The sequence below is a fragment of the Trichechus manatus genome, unplaced genomic scaffold (assembly GCF_000243295.1).
Source record: "Trichechus manatus latirostris isolate Lorelei unplaced genomic scaffold, TriManLat1.0 scaffold00127, whole genome shotgun sequence".
NCBI lineage: Eukaryota > Metazoa > Chordata > Mammalia > Sirenia > Trichechidae > Trichechus > Trichechus manatus.
In genome coordinates, this window is record NW_004444063.1 from 823,456 (window position 1) to 844,286 (window position 20,831).

Sequence of the window (20,831 nt, forward strand, 5' to 3'; positions counted from 1 at the left end):
AATTCTTCCAATTTTTTGTCTGTATTTTCCATGAATTTGTCTATTTTTTCCTCATGTTTGTCAGCTTTTTGCTTCAGTTCTTGGAGAATTCGGAGTATTAGAGATTTGAATTCCTTATCAGGTAGTTCTAGTGCATTTTCTTCCAGAGGAGAGTCATCTGGTGTTTTATTTTGGACACCTACTGGAACCATCCTGTCCTGTTTCTGTAAATGTTTTGTTATTGTCTGCTGTCTTTGGGGTATTCAGTAGTAATTTTTCTCATTTATTGATTGTAGATGTGTTTGTTTCGTCCCTTTTTTAAAGGAAATTTGACTATGTCTGAGCAGGGAGACTGTGTATTCTTTGTTGTTTGCTTGTCTTTGGGCACAATACTTTTCACCTCCTTCTTCAACTGGCAGGGTCAGTCACTCAGATATAGTACAGCAGGGCAGGTTTAGCTGCAGAGGAGTTACTGGGACGGGTTGTTTGTGGCACTTACTACAGCCACCAGAGCTGGTCGGTAATCAGTGCAGCGCAGGTTCCAGTAAGCCATGGCTGTGCTGCTTGGTGGTGTGATGTGAAGCGCACGGTGCAGGTAGGGAGGATGCAGTGGGGAGATTGTTATGTGTGGAGCTAAGATGGATTGGGAGAGAGGAGAGAGGAACAGGAGCCAAAAACTTACAAAGAAACAGAAAAGAATGCTAGGGGAGCTTGTCATTGGAGTGGAAAGATGAGAGACTATGAAATGGAGAAAAACAGAAAGAGGAGGCGGAACAAAAGAAAAGAATGAATAAATAAGAATCAGAAAGGTTAAAGAACTACAAAGTTCCCAGGGATCCCACTGGTGCAGCTATGAGGTCTGGGGAAGTCGCTCTCAGGTGTTGCAGTACAGCCTGGCTGGAAGGTGTAGAGGTATACAACGCCAGGTATTCAGAGAACAGAATGAGAAGGAAGATAGAGAGAGATGAGAAACTGAGCAATGAAGAAAGATAAAAAGGGAAAAAGAGGGAAAAGAAAACAGAACAAATTAAAAAAATAAAACAAAACAAGAAAGGCCCGCAATGAAACAGAAAAAAAGAAGAAAAAAAGAAAAAGACCAACGTAAAAAGAAATGCCCTCAGGGATCCCTCTGCACGTCTGTGGAAGCCGAAGGGGAGTCTCCCTGCCACACAGCTTAGCCTGGCTAGAAAAGGCTCCCAACTCAAGAAAAGGAAAAGAGAACAAAGAAACAATTCAAAAGAAAAAAACGAACAAAAGCCCCGGGGTCCTACCAACATGGCAGCCCAAACTGGGAAGAAGCTCCACACTCGAACGGAGCTCCGCAGCCCCTCAGGAAGAAGCAAAGATGGCGCACGGAGCCAGGTACTTGAGTGAAGGGAGGCGGAGGTGGCGAGAGACAAGTAAGAAATCAAAAGAAGAAGAAGAAAAAAAAGCAACAGTAGCAATCGACATATGGCACTCAGAGAGGCAGGTAGTACGGGCTGGTGTTTCTGGAGAAGAGACTGTCCGTGGGAAGCAGAGGGGGCCAAGTGTGGGTGAAGAAGGGTAGAGAGGAGTGGGGAAGCATATATTACAAATTACTTGAGCTCTGCAGCCCCTCAGGAAGAAGCAAAGATGGCACACGGAGTGAGGTACTTGTGCTAATGGAGGGGGGAGGTGGGGAGAGGCAAGGAAGAAATAAAAAGAAGTGGAAAAAAAGCAACACCAGCAGCCAACAAATGGCACTCAGACAGCCACCCGTTCGGGGGTGTGGAATCCAAGCAGCCGCTGTTTCTCGGTCCAGAGACTGCGGCCGCGGGAAGCAGAGGAGGCCGAGTTGGGGTGAAGAAGGGTTGGGGGTGGGAAAGTGTATATCACCAGTTACCAGTTGGTTTGTCTCCCGCTGGAAGCTCCATGAGGCTGCTTTCTCGTACCCCCTGTTTGCTGGTCTCCAATAGGAGTCCGAGATGGTGGATCCGTGCTGCGTTAGCTGGTAGGGGACCTCTGCATGAATCTCTCCTCGCTCTCCGTTCTCTGTCAGTTTTCTCACTCCATTTGGTGCTTGGCTGAGTTCTTTATCTCTTCATTTGATGTTTTAGGGCTTCAGGATTGTTGTATTCTCTGTTTGGCTTAGTTTTTCAGATCTTTGCTGTGGAGGGACGGCGTGGTGCTTCTGCCTAGAGCACCATTTTGCCGGAACTTCTGGACTGAGTTTTGATGTGGTTACCCTACTGTTCTATGCACTGGGTTGTGAAGGGCAAGAGGTCCCTTGTTTGATTTCATGGGGTGGATGTAGTGTTGATTTTACTTGAAACCCCCAGGGTCCAGTCAGAGCCTTTGTTACTTGCCTAGTAACATGGGGATGGTGTTCTTTAACTTTTCTCAGACTGGACAGGAGCATGGGCCATGTCAGGCAGCAAATGCCAGGAGCTTATGGGTTGTTCTGAAGCAAGGAAAGGAGGTGGCATGACTAGGTCAGGAGTAACTTGCATAGGGCCAGGAGAGAGGAAGGACTTTTTATTGTTGGGCACTAGGACCAAACAAGGAGGCTGGCCTAAACACCCATGTACCAGACAAACAAAATGCCTGCCTCCCTGGCTTCCTTTGACTCTGTTTATCAAAATCATATCAACTTGTGAGCTTATTTTGCAAACCTCCTAAACACAGCTGTAGGCTCTTGGGAGAAAGCTGAAACCCAAACCCTCATTGGAGAATACCTACTTTATATAGTAATTAAAGAAAGCAAAACTATTTTTTAAAACTCTGATAAAGTTTATCCCAGTCGTGGGGCGGCCTTCTGCTGGTGGTCATCGAACCAAATCCTGTGGCCACACCTTCAGCAGACGGTAATTTTGATGATATTCATAATGGCGACAAGTGCTCAGTAAATTTTAGGTGTTACCCACTCTGCTAAATGTGCTATTTGGATTATCTCTTATGAGGTAGATAATATTCATAGTTCTGTTATAGATAAGGAGAGCGAAAGCATAGAGGTGGGGTAGGTGACCTGCTCAAAGTCACCTAGCTGGGAAATAATGGAGCTGGGATTTTAATCCAGGCAGTCTGACTCTCAACCTTTGTGCCTTTCTGTCTGCTGATGAGGATGGAAGTTTTCAGGAGGCTAAAGTGACTTGTCCAAGTCTACACAGAGGCTGGACTTCAATACAAGTCTTTTGACTTAGTGTCTGAGGCTCTTGCAGCATCTCTCTAGCTGCCTCTAGGACCCTACAGTGTTCTCCAGGTCCCCAGTGACCCAAAACAGTGGCTTCCAGATTCCATCCCTAGACCAGTACCAATCCAGCCACAACAGAGTCACCTGGAGGAACTAGAATGCAGAATCTTGGCTTCACTGAGATTCTGATTTCAGGAGGTAGGACCTAGGAGTCCATATTTTGTTGTGAAGTCGGGTTTGAGAACCACTACCCAGATACTTATGCTGTCAGCAGTGGTTTTCAGTATAAGATACCTTCCATGACCCTTTTATGGACTTTTCCTTGACTTTCTTCTTTGTAGAATTGGCCATTCTTCCTCTGTGACCCCATGCAGGATGCTGTCACACCATGTGTAGATCTTAGAACCTCCTCACTCTCCTTGCCAAACGCTCACTGAGGGCAGGTACTGGGCCTGACTCATCTTTTTATTCATAATCTCTGCCACATAGTGAGTGCTCAATAAATATTTGTGGAATTAATTAATGTCTGGATATATTTATACCCAATTAAATGTCACATGTTTACATACACGATCCCCCAGTCGAGACTCAGGGGCATCTTAATGCGGTTCTCATGCTTGAGTTGTTACCATTCATATAGTGTGTTGTATCTAATACATATACTGGGAGTTGTTTTTCAAGTAGTGGGAGTGACTTTCCACTAAACCATTCATGTCCCTTCACCAAGTATGCATGGAAATTGATGACATGGGCCTAGAAGGTGGTTGGCCAGAGTTGGAGCGTGTGGGACTAGAGAGGAAGACATCTGGGAGATTAGGAGCTTAGCCTGAATGTGCCTTGGCCACCCGTGGTGACAGCTGGGGAACTTCAGCTCAGCAACTCTCCACTGAGCACCTGAAGCTGGCCAGGCCCCATGCTGGCCAGAGCAATAGGTCAGGCCATCCGTGCCCTCAAGGAGTTCATAGTATATTGGGAAAGACAGACCAGAAAACAGAAACATTGATACAGAGGTTAAGAGTGAGGAGGGAAGCCACTCAGAAAAGGGCTTCAGAATCCAGACTGGTATGCGGGGTGAATCCAAGCAATGTCTGGTTAACCTTTCTGGGCTCCCCCATTGTAATGTGGAGATTATAGTAGCACTTGGGCAGTGCTCACTAACATTTAGAAGCATTTGTTGAATAACTGAGAGCTGAGACACTGTTCAGGAATAGCTTCTCAGAGAAGGAGACATTTGAGTTTTGTTTTAAAGAACAAATAATATTTAGCCAGGAGAGGAGAGAGATTCGAGATGAAGAGCTAAGGTGTGGAGGTGTGTATGACATGTTAGCAAAGCTGCAGTCAGTTCATTTATTACCGGGGCATAAAGTTTTAGGTAGGGAGTCTAAGGTGGTGAGGGCTGGAGATGTTTGCCATATTGAGCATTTTAAACTTTGTTCCAGAAGTAATGGTATCCACTGAAAGATGTTGAACAAAGAAGTGGCATGGCTGAGCTTGTGCTTTATATACAGTCTATACCCAGAGAAGGGAGTCCTGGTGGTGCAGTGGTTAAGTGCTTATCTGCTAACCAAAAGGTGGGTGGTTTGAACCTACTAGCCATTCTGCAGGAGAAAGATGTTGCAGTCTGCTTCTGTAAAGATTACAGCCATGGAAACCCTATAGGGCAGTTCTGCTCTGTACTCTGTACTATAGGATTGCTATGAGTCGGGATCAACTCAATGGCTTTGGGTTTGTTTGGTTGGTTTATACACAGAGAGAGGCTCTGGACTCTTTAACTGTGTACTGATCAAGGAGGGTTTGTTCCCATGAGCCCACTGATGCACAATTATTTGCCAATTATTGAAGTCTTATTCCTTTTAGTCACCAACAGAGGTTCAGCAGATGAGAGCCTTGAGGCCCTGGAACACTGAGGGCATGTTGACTTCGTGGCCAGATACAGGCTGCCATGTCCTGAGGTCTCCTAGGGGATGAAAGGGAATTATCAAGCAAATCCTAATCAGATTTCCCAGGCAGGCATCTGCCCAACCCGATTTAGATTATCATACATTATCCTCAGTCCAGAGAACTTATGATGGTGGCAAGATTAGCTCATACTTTGCATTTGCCCTGGGAGTTTACACAGCAGCAAGCCCGTTTGTCAGCTAATGTGCCAGTTTCCAGCCTCCATGGGGACCATGCTTCCAACTCTGCTTAATGTTTTATTCAAATGCAGCAAAAGGGAGGGGAAAGCTGATGGCAAGCTGGAAGCTTCTAGGATTGGAAAGCTGGCATTGGGGCCCTTCCCAGTCTTACCTTATGACTGTTTCTCTCATTTCTTGAAGTCAGCCCAAAATTTTCATTTCTGCGGCAGGAATTTGAGAGAACCCTGTTTTATGAAAAGAACCACAAAACTGAGTTCCCTGCTGACTAGTGTTTCTAGTCTACTCCAGTACTCAGTACTGATAGAGTGAAGGACCCCTAAAGCAGAGCCCTTTTTGTCATTCCCTTCCCCAGAAACTTGACTGCAGTGCAGTGAATTCCTATTATACGGCCCTTCTAGCCATGGCCTTGTGACCCCTACAAAATGTTTGGATGGGACTATACAGATACGGTGCTTGTGGTCCACCAAGGGGATTGGACAGTTTTGCTAATGCAAATAAGGTGCATGAAACCCTTGTAGGGGATTGGTCAGTTTTGCCATCCCACTAGGCTTGAAGGGAGCCAATCCCAGAGGTTGGAGGGGGACTTCACTACTATCAAGAAGCAGAACTGAGAATAGAGTGAGTGCATCCTTTGGACCCAGGGTCCCTGCAGTGAGAACCTCCTAGACCCAGGAGACACATGGAGATGGCAAGAAGCAGCAGCAAGCATGGCAAAGTCCAACAGCAGAGAAACAGTGGCAAAAGAACCAGACCAGTGTGAAATAGTGCAGTGGGCTTCCCGGCCCACGGAGCAAGGCAGCTACAGTGGGCTTGCTGACCCATAGAGCAAGAGAGCTGAGTGCCTTCAGGCAGGAGGCTTGCTGGTGATGTGGGGTGGATCCAGGTATTTACTGGAAGAGCTAAAGAGCTTTGTAACACTTGCCCAAGTATGGCAGAGACAAGGCCAAGAGCGAGGGCCAAGAGCAGAGAGAGGCCTGCCTGTAGGCACACCCGAGAAGAAGCTGTAGTGATAGAAGAACTGTATCCAAAATCATTCCTGTTACTTCCAAGTTGATCTTGATTGTGAATTGTAACCTGTTACTTCACTAATAAACCCCATAATCATGCATATGATCTGTGAGTTATCTGTGGCCATTGCAATGAATTATTGAACCCAGCAGAGAAGTAGAGAGGGATGGCTGGTGTCAGAATTGGTAAAAAGGTTGGTAGGATGCCTGGTGTCAGAAATGGTAAAAATGTTGGAGAGTGGAGGTACGTCTGGACTCCACTTCATAGGAATCACTTTTGGGCTGCTGCTGCTGATGGTTCTCCTCCCGCTTCCTGAAGTTAGACAGGGTCTGATGCCATGCCACTTTTGCACTGACAGTGGCTCCCACAGTCTAAATTATGGAATAAATTCTAAATTTATTAGCAATGTTTATGGTTCTTTATGTTTTAGTTCCAGACTAGAACATCCTCACACATCTTCACACATGTCCAGACTAGAACATTCCACACACACTCTTCAACTTCCTCTCCTCCCTGTGTTTGCTCATGCTGCCTCTCCTATCCAGAATGCCTCATTTCTGCCTATTGGAAATCTTATTTGTTCTTCAGTGTCCAACGTAATCATATTTTCTCCATCAAGTCTTTTCATTTCTTCTATTTGGCATTTGTGTTGCCCACTCTGTGCTTTTGGACTTGTGCTAGAGTTATTTGTGAGGTTGATATTCAAATCTGGAAGCTCCTTGAGGTTATGATCTTGAGGTTACCTTTATTCCCATCTTTCCCCCAGTGCCCAGCCCAAGACTTCACAGGCAGCTCATGATATACACGTATGATTGGAATCAAACAGGCAGACCTGACCAAGCTGTCCACTTGGTCACACGTGATTTCATTTTGTCATTGTGAGGACCAGGATAATGAACAGCTCATTCATGGCCTTTTTTGTATTTTTCCATTATCCCAGTGCATGAATTGTGGGGGTTTCTATTTTAAGACCGTATTCGTCAGAGTGTGGGAAGGAGGAGAGCCGAGGACGAGAAACGAGGGAGGCCTCCTCACAACTCTGACCTGAATATTCTGGAGTTTCTGGCTTACCTGGTTTGCTTTCAGCCAAACAGTAGGGACTCACCGCAGGGGAGGTGTCCATGGGGTGGCAAAGGAAGTTGTGCCAGGGGATTAAATGGGCCCTCAGAGTAGTGACTGTAAACCCTGAGAGTCTTGGTAGCCTCTCTTTGGGGCAGTAAAACCCACTGAGTTCAAACTTAGGAAGCTGAAATTTTCTTTGAATTTGGTGTTCTCTCCTGTAAAATGATGATAATGTATAGCTCAGAGTTATTAAAACATAAAATATGATAACTCAGGTAATGCTCCTGGTATTTCAGAGTCAAATATATCTTCTTCCTCCCCCAGCCCACACAATCCTCACCCTGTTATTTAAATTTACTGATGGCAAACTTACAAACATTATTATTACAGAAGGTAATATGAATTAATAACCTTAGCATCTTACATTTGCATCTTTCTTTTTGGCTTACAAAGTATCCTCTACCCGACTTGGTAAATGCTGGAAGGCGCTATGTGCCAGATGTTCTTTGCCAGTCCAGGCCATAGAGGAGATGAAGGGACAAAGATGAGTGAGAGCCAGGGGAGCAGAAGGCGATAAAGCTAAGGCCGTCACCTCTGCCAGGTCTGGCTGGATCCTGGCTTAGCTACTCAGTAGCTGTGTGACCTTGGGCAAGTGCTTTAATCTTTCTGAGCCTCAGTTTCTTTGTTGTAAAACTGAGATACTAATAATCAGGGGTTATTCAGAGGATGAAAGGAGATGATTCCTGTGATGCTTTTGTGCCTGGCATCTAGTGAGGGCACAGTAAATGTTAGCGAGTGGCAGTGTAGGAGAAAGGCAGAGCCTTTGTCCTCAAGGAGCATATGGTCTAAGGAGATCGGCTCATCTATGTTTAATCCTCCCCAAAGCCCTATAAAGTAGGTGGGGACAGTCCTATGAATCCCCCTTTTTAGCAAAGTAAGGTGTTTGCCCCAAATCTCACAGTTGGCAAGTGGCCAAGTTAGGGCTTGGACCAGGTCTTCTGCCTTGTACTCTTGCTTCTAAGCCTCAGGGATGAAGCTGAGGGTAGAGCAAGGCAGCAAGCTAATGGTGCTGTGCAGGATTTAGGCTGCCTGTTAGGAGGGATTTTTGGCAGTAAAGGTGGTTAGAGAAATAAGTGTCATGAGAAGGTGGTGGGATCCCCTTCCCTAAAGAGAATCCAGAGCCTGAGAGGTTCCCAGGGCTCCAGGAGGCTCCAATAAAGCAGGAGAGGAAACAGGATGACCCCTTCAGATCCGCCCAGCTCTGGGAGCCTGTAATTTACCCTGTGTGACAAATGTGTAAGTTAACTAATTGGCAGCATTATGCCCTATTAGGGGAGTGCAAGTGGCTGTGCCTTTCCTGAGACAAAATCAGAGCTTAAATCAGACACTCTCAAAGGAACCCAGAGTTGGTGCCTTTATTTTTAGATCAAATGGGAAAAGGGGGCCAGAAAATTTGTTTTTTCACTGGTATAGGGAATTAGTCCTTTATTTTTTTAACCCATTTATGGACAGATTTCTTAGCAGACTGGGGATGGATTCTGCCTTCTTGCACAGTCCCGTTTTGAGGAAAATAATACCAAAGTCTAAATAGCCTGAATGGCTTTAGAAGTGCCTCACAGCGGGTTGCTTATTAACCAACCAGCTTGGAAACAGAAGTCACTCATCCCTTACCCAACATGTCATCATTTTTTGAGCATCTGCTTTTTCACACCAGACCCTGTGGGAGTCCCTGGGGATGTAGAGGTGCATTGAGCTGTTTATTAAGTTTATACTGGGCTCCTACTATGTGCCAGGCACTGTCTTAGGCCCAGGGAGTATAGAAATGTACAAAACAGAAAAGATTGCTGCTTTCATGACAGTGCATTCTACTGGGAGAGATAAATAAGAAAGTATCAAACAGTTCTAAATACTCCAAAGAAAAACTGGGTAATATGATGGAGGTCTGAAGGAGGCTACTTTAGATAAGGTGATCTAGGAGGGTCTCTTGGGAGGAGACAGGCAGAGTATGAGTGACAAGAAGGAGCAAGCCATGCAGTGATTTGGAGGAGGACTCTAGGTATAGCAAAGGCTGTAAGGCTAAAAACAGCTTTTTGTTCAAGGGTCAGATGGAGGAAGCTGTTGTGGCTGGACCATAGTGGAGAAAGGGTAGAGTGGCCAGAGGTAAGGTCAGAGAAGTAGGCAGGGGCCAAATCATGTAAGTCCTTGTAGGCCATAAAAAATCCTTGCAAGTCATTGGAGAAGTTTCGAGCAGGGGAGGGATATAGTGGGATCTACATTTTTAAAAGATGACTGGCTGCCACGTAGAGGGTAGATTACAGAGCTTAGAAGGGAAGAAAGAATCCAGCTAGGAGGCTGTTGCAATGGTCCAGAGACACAATAGCGATGGACAGACTTAGACACAAGTAGCATATGTTTAGGAGGTAGAACCAATAAGACTTATTGATGATTTAGATGTAGGAGTAGGGATCAAGAGAGGAGTCAAAGTGGCCTCCTGTGTGGCTTCAGCAGCCGAGTAGATGGTGCTGTCATTTACTGAAATGGAAAAGACTGGATAAGGAACAGGTTTTTGGGGCTCTGGGTAAGGAATCAAAAATGTTGCTTTTGAACCAACGGCCAACATCATTCTTAATGGAGAGAGGCTGAAAACATTCCCCTTGAGAACAAGAACAAGACAAGGATGCCCTTTATCACCACGCCTATTTAACATTGTGCTGGAGGTTCTAGCTAGAGCAATAAGGCAAGAAAAATAAATAAAGGGCATCCAAACTGGTAATGAAGTTAAACTGTCCCTGTTTGCGGATGATATGATACTACACATAGAAAACCCTAAAGACTCCACGAGAAATCTACTGGAACTAATAGAAAGATTCAGCAGAGTAGCAAGATACAAGGTAAACACACAAAAATCAGTTAGATTCCTATACACCAATAAAGAGAATGATGAAAAGGAAATCAGGAAAACAATATCATTTATTATATCTCCTAAAAAAATAAAATAGGAATAAATCTAACCAGGGATGTAAAAGACCTATACAAAGAAAACTACAAAACACTTTTGCAAGAAACTCAAAGGGATCTACATAAATGGAAAAACATACCATGCTCGTGGATAGGTAGACTCAACATAGTGAAAATTACAGTTCTACCGAAAGCAGTTTACAAATACAGTGAAATCCCTACCCAAATACCAACAACATTCTTCAAAGAGATGGAAAAACTAATCATTAACTTTATATGGAAAGGGAAGAAGCCCTGAATAAGTAAAGCACTACTGAAGAAGAAGAAAGTTGGAGCAATCACACTACTTGACCTCAGAACCTACTATACAGCTACGGTAGTCAAAACAGCCTGGTACTGGTACAGATACATTGACCAGTGGAACAGAATAGAACAGAATCTATCCACCTACGGTCACCTGATCTTCAACAAGGGCCCGAAGTCGATCAAATGGGGAAAAGACAGTCTTTTTAACAAATGGTGCTGGCAAAACTGGATATCCATTTGCAGAAAAATGAAACAGGACCCATACCTCACACCGTATACAAAAACTACTTCAAAACAGATAAAAGACCTGAATATAAAGCCTAAAACTATGAAGTTCATAGAAAAAAAAATAGGACCAAACTTCAGGCCTTAATACATGGCATTAACAGGATACAAACCATAACCATCAACGCACAAAACCCAATAGATAAGCTAGATAACTGGGATCTTCTAAAAATCAAACACCTATGCTCTTCAAAAGACTTCACCAAAAGAATGAAAACAGAACCTACAGACTGGGAAAAAATTTTTGGACAGTACAAGTCAGACAAAGGTCTAATCTCCATAATCTACAAGAAAATCCAACACCTCTACAACAAAAAGACAAATAATCCTATTAAAAAATGGGCAAAGGAAATGAACAGACACTTCACCAAAGAAGACATTCAAATGGCCAACAGACACATGAGGAAATGCTCGCGATCACTAGCCATTAGAGAAATGCAAATTAAAACCACAATGAGATACCATCTCACCCCGGCATTACTGGCACGAATCAAAAACACTGGAAATAACAAATGTTGGAGGGGCTGCGGGGAGATGGGAACTCTTATGGACTGCTGGTGGGAATGCAAAATGATACAACCATTTTGGAAAATGATATGGCACCTTCTCAGAAAGCTAGAAGTAGACATACCATTTGATCCAGCAATCCCACTCCTAGGAATATATCCTAGAGGAATAAGAGTCGTCACTCGAATAGACATATGCACACCTATGTTCATGGCAGCATTGTTCACAATAGCAAAACGATGGAAACAGCATAGGTGCCCGTCAACAGATGAATGGATAAACAAACTATGGTACATACACACAATGGAGTACTATGCAACGAGAAAGAATAACAAGGAATCTGTGAACCATCTCATAACATGGATGAAACTGGAGGACATTATGCTGAGTGAAAAAAGTCAATCACAAAAGGACAAATATTGTATGAGACCTCTATTGTAAAAACCCATGAAAAAGTTTACACACAAAAAGTAACAATCTTTGTTGGTTATGAGGGATGGGAGGGGTGGGGGGGAATACTAAATAGACAATAGATAAGTAGTAACTTTGATGAAGGGTAAGACAGTACACAATGCTGGGGAAGCCAGCACAACTTATGCAAGGAAAGGTGATGGAACCTCCATAGATACATCCAGACTCCCTGAGGGACTGAATTGCTGGGCGGAGGGCTGTGGGGACCATGGTCTTGGGGAACATCGAGCTCAATTGGCCTAACACAGTTTATAAAGACAACGTTCTACATTCTACCTTGGTGAGTAGTGTCTGGGGTCTTAAAAGCCTGTGAGGAGCCTTCTAAGATACTCCACTGGTCTCACCCCTTCGGGAGCAAAGGAGAATGAAGAGAACAGGATACAAGGAAAAGATTAGTCCAAAGGACTAATGGACCACAGCTACCAAGGCTTCCACCAGACTGAGTCTAGTACAGCTAGCTGGTGCCCGGCTACCACCACTGACTGCTCTGACCAGGATCACAACAGAGGGTTCTGGATAGAGCTGGAGAAGGATGTGGAACAAAATTCTAACACACACACAAAAAGACCAGATTTACTGGCCTGAAAGAGACTCTAGAAACCCCGAGAGTATGGCCCCTGGACTCCCTTTTAGCTCAGTGGTGAAGTCACTCCCAGGGTTCACCGTTCAGCTGGGGATTGGAGAGCCCCATAAAACAAAACGGGACTAATGAGGCACAGCAGTCCAGGGACAAGGACTAGAAGGCAGAAGGGGAGAGGAAAGCTGGTGATAGGGAACCCAAGATTGAGTAAGGACAATGTTGGCAAGTCGTGGGGTTGTTAACCATTGTCATAAGGGCAATATGTGTATTCACTGTTTAATGAGAAACTATTTTGTTCTGTAAACCTTCATCTAAAGTACAACAACAATAAAAAGAGAGTTATCCATGTGAGATCAAATTGACAACAGCAACTGAAAAGGTTTGATAGGAAGTCTAGGGGACAGTGAGTTGAAGACAATTGTGATGGAATAATTTAGAAAAGGTTAGTGAGAATAGCAGCACAACTGGAAGAATGTAGTCAGTGTCACTGAATTGTACATGTAGAAACTTTTGAAATGGTGTAACTTTGGTTATGTATTATTTTCACCAAAAAAAGGTCCTCCGAGGTCGAGAAGGGAGAGCATTGACATGTCTTGGGGCTGTTAACCAATGTCATAAAACAATATGTGTACTGACTGTTTAATGAAAAACTATTTGTTCTGTAAACCTTCACCTAAAGTACAATAAAAAAGTTTTAAAAAAATGTTTTTGAAACGTTAGTAGTGCGAGTTGCCTGATGGACAAGTAGAGATGTCAGATTGGCCGCCGATCATTTAGTCTGGCACTTGGGAAAGGTCAGGCCTGGTCAAGGAGGCTACGTCTACTCACTAAAAGCCAGGTCACCTTTCCTTTCTCCATTCTTTATATTTCTCAGCCTTAGGGTGCCACCCATTTCCCCTCCCACAAGCTTCTCACTTGAAACTGGCTGTTTTTCCAGAGTTGGTTTGTGCATCCACTGGAGGTTTGGATCCAGAGGCAGAGATGTTGGTCACTGTGAGGACAGCCTAGACAGGTCAGTGGCAGTCTGGGTGTGAACAAATTATGTTTCTTATTTTTGCTCCTTTTCCACCCTGAGGGTGCACGACTGGTATGAGGATGACCCCAGCTATCCTTCCTCAGAAGAAGGTGAGCTGGTTAGCCTGACACTAGACCCTGACACTCCCTAGGACCCTGTAGAGAAAGGAACTTCAGCTTTTGAGTTTGAGCCTTGCTTTGATATTTGTTGTGCAAATATAGTCAAATCACTTGACCTCTCTGAGCCTTAGTCTCCTTAAATGTAAAACGTGGATGGTGATGCTTTCCTTGTGGGAAGTTGTAAGGATCAATCACAGCTGATTGTCTGGTGCATAACAGATGTCAACAAACATGACACTTTCTCTCTTCACCTCTTTAAGAAGATGGTGCCAATAGCTGTACTCTTGTGATTAAGAATTGGGATATTTGAGAAATTCTTTCACCTGCTCCACATGCATGTGAGTGTTCACTGCCAAGCATAGGGTTATGAGAGATAAACAAGTTCCCTGTCCCATGGAACTCACATTCTAGCAGGGGAATAGATGGCACACAATCAAAAAAAAAATGGATGAGATGATTTCAGATGGTGGTCAGTCCTATGTAGAAATAAAATAGGGCATTTCATGGCAAAACCATGGGCTGGTCAGGGGAGGCTTCACGGAGGAAGTGTCCTTTGGCTGAGGACAGGCAGTGAGATGGGGGTGAAATGGCCTCAGAGACTGATCTCTCCAAGGCTGCCGCCTTCTCCACTGTTCTGCTCTGAGAGCACCTGCCAGGGTTTCAGAGGTGATTTCCTGAAGGGAGCCTGGAGCAGGTACATTTCCCTCTCACCCTGTGGTCTTTGAAGTCCTTCCGTTTCTCTTGGCCAGAATGCCTCACCTTTTCTTACCTGCATTGGCTCCTCTTAGGGCAGTTAAGCATGAGAACTTGCCTGGCTTTCTTCTTTAAATCCACATTTAGAAACGTTTTTTGATTGATTATTCCCCTATCCCTCCCTTTCCCTGGAAACCTCTATCCGAGATCTCCTTTCCCTCCTGCTTCTCATTTCTCTCTACTGGCTGACGCCAAACGCGTCTCTTCTTAAAAAGACTCTTCAAAGTGAATGCTTGGGGCTCCCCTTCCTCTTATCTTTGAGTCCAACAGCATTTTCATGGAAGATTTTTTTTTTTTTAATGTGCGTTATTGTCAAAGGGATTTTAAACTTTGTTATCTTACAAGCTCTCTGTTTTCTTTTCCCTCTTTCCCAAACCCTTATGTTTATTCCCCTCCCTAGCATCCGTCAGCCTCTCTTCTCAAATATTTCTTCTGTTCTTACCATTTTTTTCTATCCTCCTCTTCATCACTCCCTCTTGATTGCCACCTCTTCTAATGCTTTCCTTTCTAGTTTTTTCTTGCCCTCACTTTATCTCCCTACAAGCTAGGCTTGCTGAGCTCCTTAACCTAGCTTCCACCAGGGGCTGTTTTCCTAGTGAAGGGCCTCTGGTCTCCTCCTCTCCCCAGGACTCCTTTGAAGATGTTTTTGGTAATGTGGGTCTGGCTCCTAGCAGACCTGTGCCATAGGACACCTGCTTTGCCCACTGGCTGAAGTTGCCCTGATTCAGAGAAAGCACGTGTTGTCTTTAACTCCACATGGTAGATTTTCTCTGGTAAGAATTTCTAGAGATACTAAGAAAAAAAGTACACCTAGTGTTCAATTATTTAGGGGCTGGCACCTGGGAGGCCATTCATTTAACTTTCATTGCCTGAACACACTGTATGCCAGCCTTCTATTACTTAATTACTGTCATCTCTGGGAATTTATAAGTTGCAGTCCCAGCCTTTGTGTCCTGTTAAAAAATATCTGGCAGCGGGGGACATGATCTGAACTTTATTCAGAAAGCAAAGTGAATTGTGGTTGTACTCCTTTGTTGTCAGACCTGATCTCCATCCCCACTCCACCCCTGCCCACCACCACGAATCCCCTTTGGGAGATTATCATAAGAAGGGTGTCTTAGGCTGAGTTCCCTAGAGAAGCAAAACCAGTAAACTGTATAAATATATATAGAGAGATTTGTATCAAGGAGATGGCTCACGCAGTTGTAACGGCTGAAACATCCGAAGTCCGTGGGTCAGGATATAGGCTTCTCCTGATTCATGGAGCTCACAAGCTGCAAAGATTGACATATCCCAAGATTGGTAGGCAAGACCGCAGGTAAGCTGCTAGCTCAAGTCCCAACAACCGGAGGTCAGATGAACAGGAGCTAGCTGCAGGATCCAGAGTGAGCAAAAGCCCATGAGCCATGCAAGCCACATGCTCTAGGAAACTCCCTTTCTACTGACTGGCTACTCACAGCAGATCCCATCATGGAGGTGATCGCATTATATCAAATCTCATCATGAAAGTGATCACAACATTATACGACTGCCAAACCACTGAGAATCATGGCCCAACCAAGTTGACACACAACCTTAACCATCACAAAGGGGAAGCAGCGTCCTTAGTGTTTTCTTGGCATTGTATCAACTGTTTTTGCATTTCATTAACCATATACCATGTATTAACTTTATATACTGTTTGTTAGCATCATTTTTCTTTACTGTCCATGCTAGCCATCAGCCTGTCCTGCCCCTACAGCTGATTTGTATTGATAAGAGCATCACTTTGGGTTATTACCTTTTCTGATGGAGGATTCATCCCTCTGAGAACTTAATGAGTGATAGGTTCTTATAGTCATTTATAATTATTGTTGAAAAAATGTACCTAACAAGGCAAGTAATTAGTTATATATGCATTTGGGTGTATATATATACATATACATTTGTATATGCATATGCATATACCACCACGCATATGTCAGTTTGTTGTATTGTGGTAGCTTGCATGTTGCGGTGATGCTGGAAGCTATGTCACCGGCATTTCAAATACCAGCAGGGTAACCCATGGTAGATAGGTTTCAGTGGCGCTTTCAGACTAAGACAGACTAGGTAGACAGGCCTGGTGATCTGCTTCTGAAAATTAGCCAATGAATACCCCATGGATCACAGCAGAAGAGTGCTGGAAGATAGTGGGTTAGAAGTTACTCAAAATACATAGTGGCTGCAACAATGGCCTCAAGCCTACCAACAATTGTGAAGATGGTGCAGGTCTGAGCAACATTCCGTTCTCTCATACATGGGATCTCCAGGAGTCAGAGCCAACTCGATGGCAACTAACAATATATGTATATGCACATACGTGTGTGTGTGTGTATGTAAGAAATTACATATATATGTGTGTGTGTGTATATACATACACACATATACACACACATATATACAGTGAAAACTGTGAGAACCAGAACTCAATGGGACTGCCTTGTTTTTCTGGGTCTTTTAGGTTTTCCACCTTTGACAAGGTGCAGTCATCACTTTTTTGTAGCTCTCTATTTAGTGGAAAATATTTCAGTTTTCCTTCTCTGACAGGTTTCTGCCTTACACAGGTTCTAGCTTTCCTAGGTTTGGCTGTAAATATATGTATGGTATTTGTAGTCACTGGGAAGGAAGCCTGTCAGAATTCTCAGCCTTTTGATTAAAACATTTCAAGTTTACTTTACCATTGAGATATCCAAGGACCTTCACAACTTCTAGGGGATGTGCTAACTCATGTCACCACCCCACGCTTTATTGTGTTTGCTGTCAAAGAGAGAACAGGGTTCCTGCCTCCAATAGCTTAAGGAGGCCTAAGGAGAGAGCCTAACTCTGAGTCTGTTCAAGCTGACCTTGATGGCAAACACCTATGATAGTTTAGGATATATTGGCCACTTCTTGTGATTAAGCAACAAAATCTTCCATCTTTTTTTTATTGTCGTTTAAGTGAAAGTTTACATTTCAAGTTAGTCTCTTGTGCAAAAATTTATACATACATTGTTATGTGGCCCTAGTAGCTCTCCCTGTACTGTGACAGCACACTCCTCCTTTCCACCCCTGATTCCCCATGTCCATTCACCCAGCTCCTAACCCTCTCTGCCTTCTCATCTCACCTCCAGACATAAGCTGCCCGACTGATAATCTTCCATCTTTAAAGACAATTAAAACTTCGTTGCAGGATTTGCTAGGTACTTTTCATTTTAGGGGATTATAGAGCAATGGGTTGGTGATTTTAATGGTTGTTTCCTTAGTTTCACTTCGTTGTTAGGAGGGTTGGGTAAAAGTTTAATGCGGCTGGCTGGCTTTCCTCTGGCCTTGATACTCAGGTCCAGAAGTTTTTTTCTGTAGCGTTAGAGTTAGCATACATGTAGTCAGAAATAGATGTGGAGCAGGGCAAATCTCCTGCTTTTACTATTATTGCAAATAGATTTTAATTTTATTGTGAGTTTTGAACAAAATTCTGTAGTTTCGGTCTCGCGAGAAGAGGCGGTTGCCGTAGCAGACCCTTCTGGCTGTGTGTGTCTGAGGATCCTCCGTGGGAACCGCGGACGGTTTGCGGAGTCCGTGAGGGCCCTGGCCGAGATTCACACCGCCGACGTGTCCCGCTGCCTGCGCCCCCCCAGCACGTCGCTGTTCGTGAGGAACGTGGCTGACGACACCAGGTCTGAAGATTTACGTCGAGAGTTTGGTCGCTATGGTCCTATAGTTGATGTATATGTTCCACTTGATTTCTACACTCGACGTCCAAGAGGATTTGCTTATGTTCAATTTGAGGATGTTCCTGATGCCGAAGATGCTTTACATAATTTGGACAGAAAATGGATTTGTGGACGTCAAACTGAAATCCAGTTTGCACAGGGGGATCGGAAGACAGCAAATCAGATGAAAGCCAAGGAAGGGAGGAATGTGTACAGTTCTTCACGCTATGATGATTATGACAGATACAGACGTTCTAGAAGCCGAAGTTATGAAAGAAGGAGATCAAGAAGTCGGTCTTTTGATTACAGCTATAGAAGATCTTATAGTCCTAGAAAGTATGCTTTTTAGCAGTAGACTGACTGGAAGACCGCGGCGTAGCGAAAGCCATTCCGACGATGATAGATTCAAACACCGAAATCGATCTTTTTCAAGATCTAAATCCAATTCAAGATCACGGTCCAAGTCCTAGCCCAAGAAAGAAATGAAGGCTAAATCACGTTCTAGGTCTGCATCTCACACCAAAACTAGAGGCACCTCTAAAACAGACTCCAAAACACATTATAAGTCTGGCTCAAGATATGAAAAGGAATCAAGGAAAAAAGAACCACCTAGATCCAAATGTCAGTCAAGATCACAGTCTAGGTCTAGGTCAAAATCTAGATCAAGGTCTTGGACTAGTCCTAAGTCCAGTGGCCACTAATAGTATATATAAACCATGATATTTTTAGGCATGTATCATTCATTTACTCATAGTTTGGTTTACTTAAATTATCAGGAATACAATGTTGCAATGATGCTTAAAAAACACTTGTTAGTTTTCCCTGTACAAGGCAATGGTTATAATTAAAATGATATGCTGTTGAGAAGCCACTCTTAAGAGTCCAGTTTGTTTAATGTTATGGGCAGCTACCAATTTGTGGTGTCTCTGTATATTTTTGTAAAGATTCTCATTTTTTATGCTTGAAGTATTGGTGAAAAGATGTTGGTTGACCATAATTTGCAACATTGTCTTATTAAAAATAAACTTTCGTATCCATATTTGGTAGAACTGTTAACCTAGAAATCCAGCTTGTTAATAAGATAGAATGATACAAAAAGTGAGGTTGTAGGCACAGGACGACACAGCTCAGACACATTTAGGTTCAGGGTGGACCTTTATGAGTTGTTAATAGGGTCTAGGCCCATGATAATAGTTTATTTCAATTTGCAGTGTGGAATAATTCTTTTGTTATCTCTGTTGTCTTGGAAAATGATGCTAACTGGGTTAAGTAGCATTTTCAGAGATTGAGTTTTTGACTGAAACATGGAGGGTTCACTGCTTTTTTCTGGTTTTTATGAAGATTTGAAACATAGAAACTTCAGGAAAAACCCAGATTTGAGCAGATCGATGATGGCAGAAATAATTTTAGGAGGAAAGAATGCCGTTTTGTAGTTACTCTAAATTTTAAGGACATTGTTGACCATAATATTGCTTAGTTTTCTTACTGCTGTTAGAAGCAAGTAAATTGTTTCAAAGTAGGTTTTGTTTGTGTGTGTGTGTGGATAGTGGAAAAGAACTAAATTTTGATGCTTATGGCTCACTCAGTTTGTGCATTTGTATCAAAATCTGCTTACCTCTTTACAAAGGAGGCTTGCCCTTTACACTTCAGTTTATTTAATGTGAGGCAAGTTGAAAGACAACACTCCCATTACTAGGTGATTCTGTGGTGCCATGAAATTTAAAATAATTTTGGAAAAAGAATTAGTCAATATTAAGCAAGAGTGACATCTCCAAGAATTTTTTATTATCGATGTAGACCTGGCAATACCTGCCTAAAAATGAGAAAATGATACCCTTAATTAACCATTTATAATTTCTAGTATTTCTCTGAAAGTTCATTTTGGGGCAGTAAAAGTGACTTGACACATCCAATTTCATTTCAGAATAAAAGCTAACATCTTTAAAAATCCCAGATTGCTTTCTTGCAGATAAAAGTAAGAAATATTGTGGAGGGGCGATTCCTTTTAGAGGATTACTGTTTTCAGTTTTGGTTTTAGTTATCTAGGCCTGCCTATAAAGAACAAAATATGATTTTTAAATACTGTTTGTGGAATGTGTTTTGAAGGATTGATTCTAGAACCTTTGTATATTTGATAGTATTTCTAACTTTCCTTTCTTTACTGTTTGCAGTTAATGTTCATGTTCTGCTATGCAATCATTTATATGCACATTTCTTTAATTTTTTAGATTTTCCTGGATGTATAGTTTAGACAACGAAAAGTCTATTTAAAACTGTAGTGGTAGTTTGCAGTTCTAGTTAAGAGGAAAGTTGTGGGGTTAAACTTTGTATTTTCCTTCTTACAGAAGCTTCTAAAAAGGTATTTTTATATGTTCTTTTTAACAAATATTGTGTACAAACTTTAAAACGTCAATGTTTGGATCAAAACAAGACCCAGCTTATTTTCTGCTTGCTGTAAATTAAGCAAACATGCTATAATAAAAACAAAATGAAGGAGAAAAAAAAAGAAATTCTGTAGTTTCTCCAAAGGAGTCACTGTTTACTGCTTGTCATAAGCAAGTGTAAAGTTTATGGGGGCAGGAGTGGTGTTGAAGGTAGGTAGGCTTAGGTTTTTTGAGCACATTCTATATGCCAGTTAACTCTGCCAAGCACTTTACATGGATTGTCTCCTTTGTTATTTGACAATCCTATGAGATAGCTACAATTATGTCTTCACTTTAAAGAAACTGAGGTCAATAAAAGTTAAGGAATTTGTTTGAGGTCGCATAGCGAATAAGTAGTGAACCTGG

At 43.0% G+C, this 20,831-nt stretch overlaps 1 protein-coding gene and 1 pseudogene across 2 annotated transcripts in view; both read left to right on the top strand.

Moving 5' to 3' along the window:
- The window catches only part of SPOCK1 (SPARC (osteonectin), cwcv and kazal like domains proteoglycan 1), a 727,447-nt gene that overhangs the window by 434,643 nt on the left and 271,973 nt on the right, over positions 1-20,831 (top strand). The gene's annotated exons all lie outside the window — the stretch shown is intronic.
- Positions 15,089-19,146, top strand: LOC105756703 (serine/arginine-rich splicing factor 10 pseudogene; annotated as a pseudogene).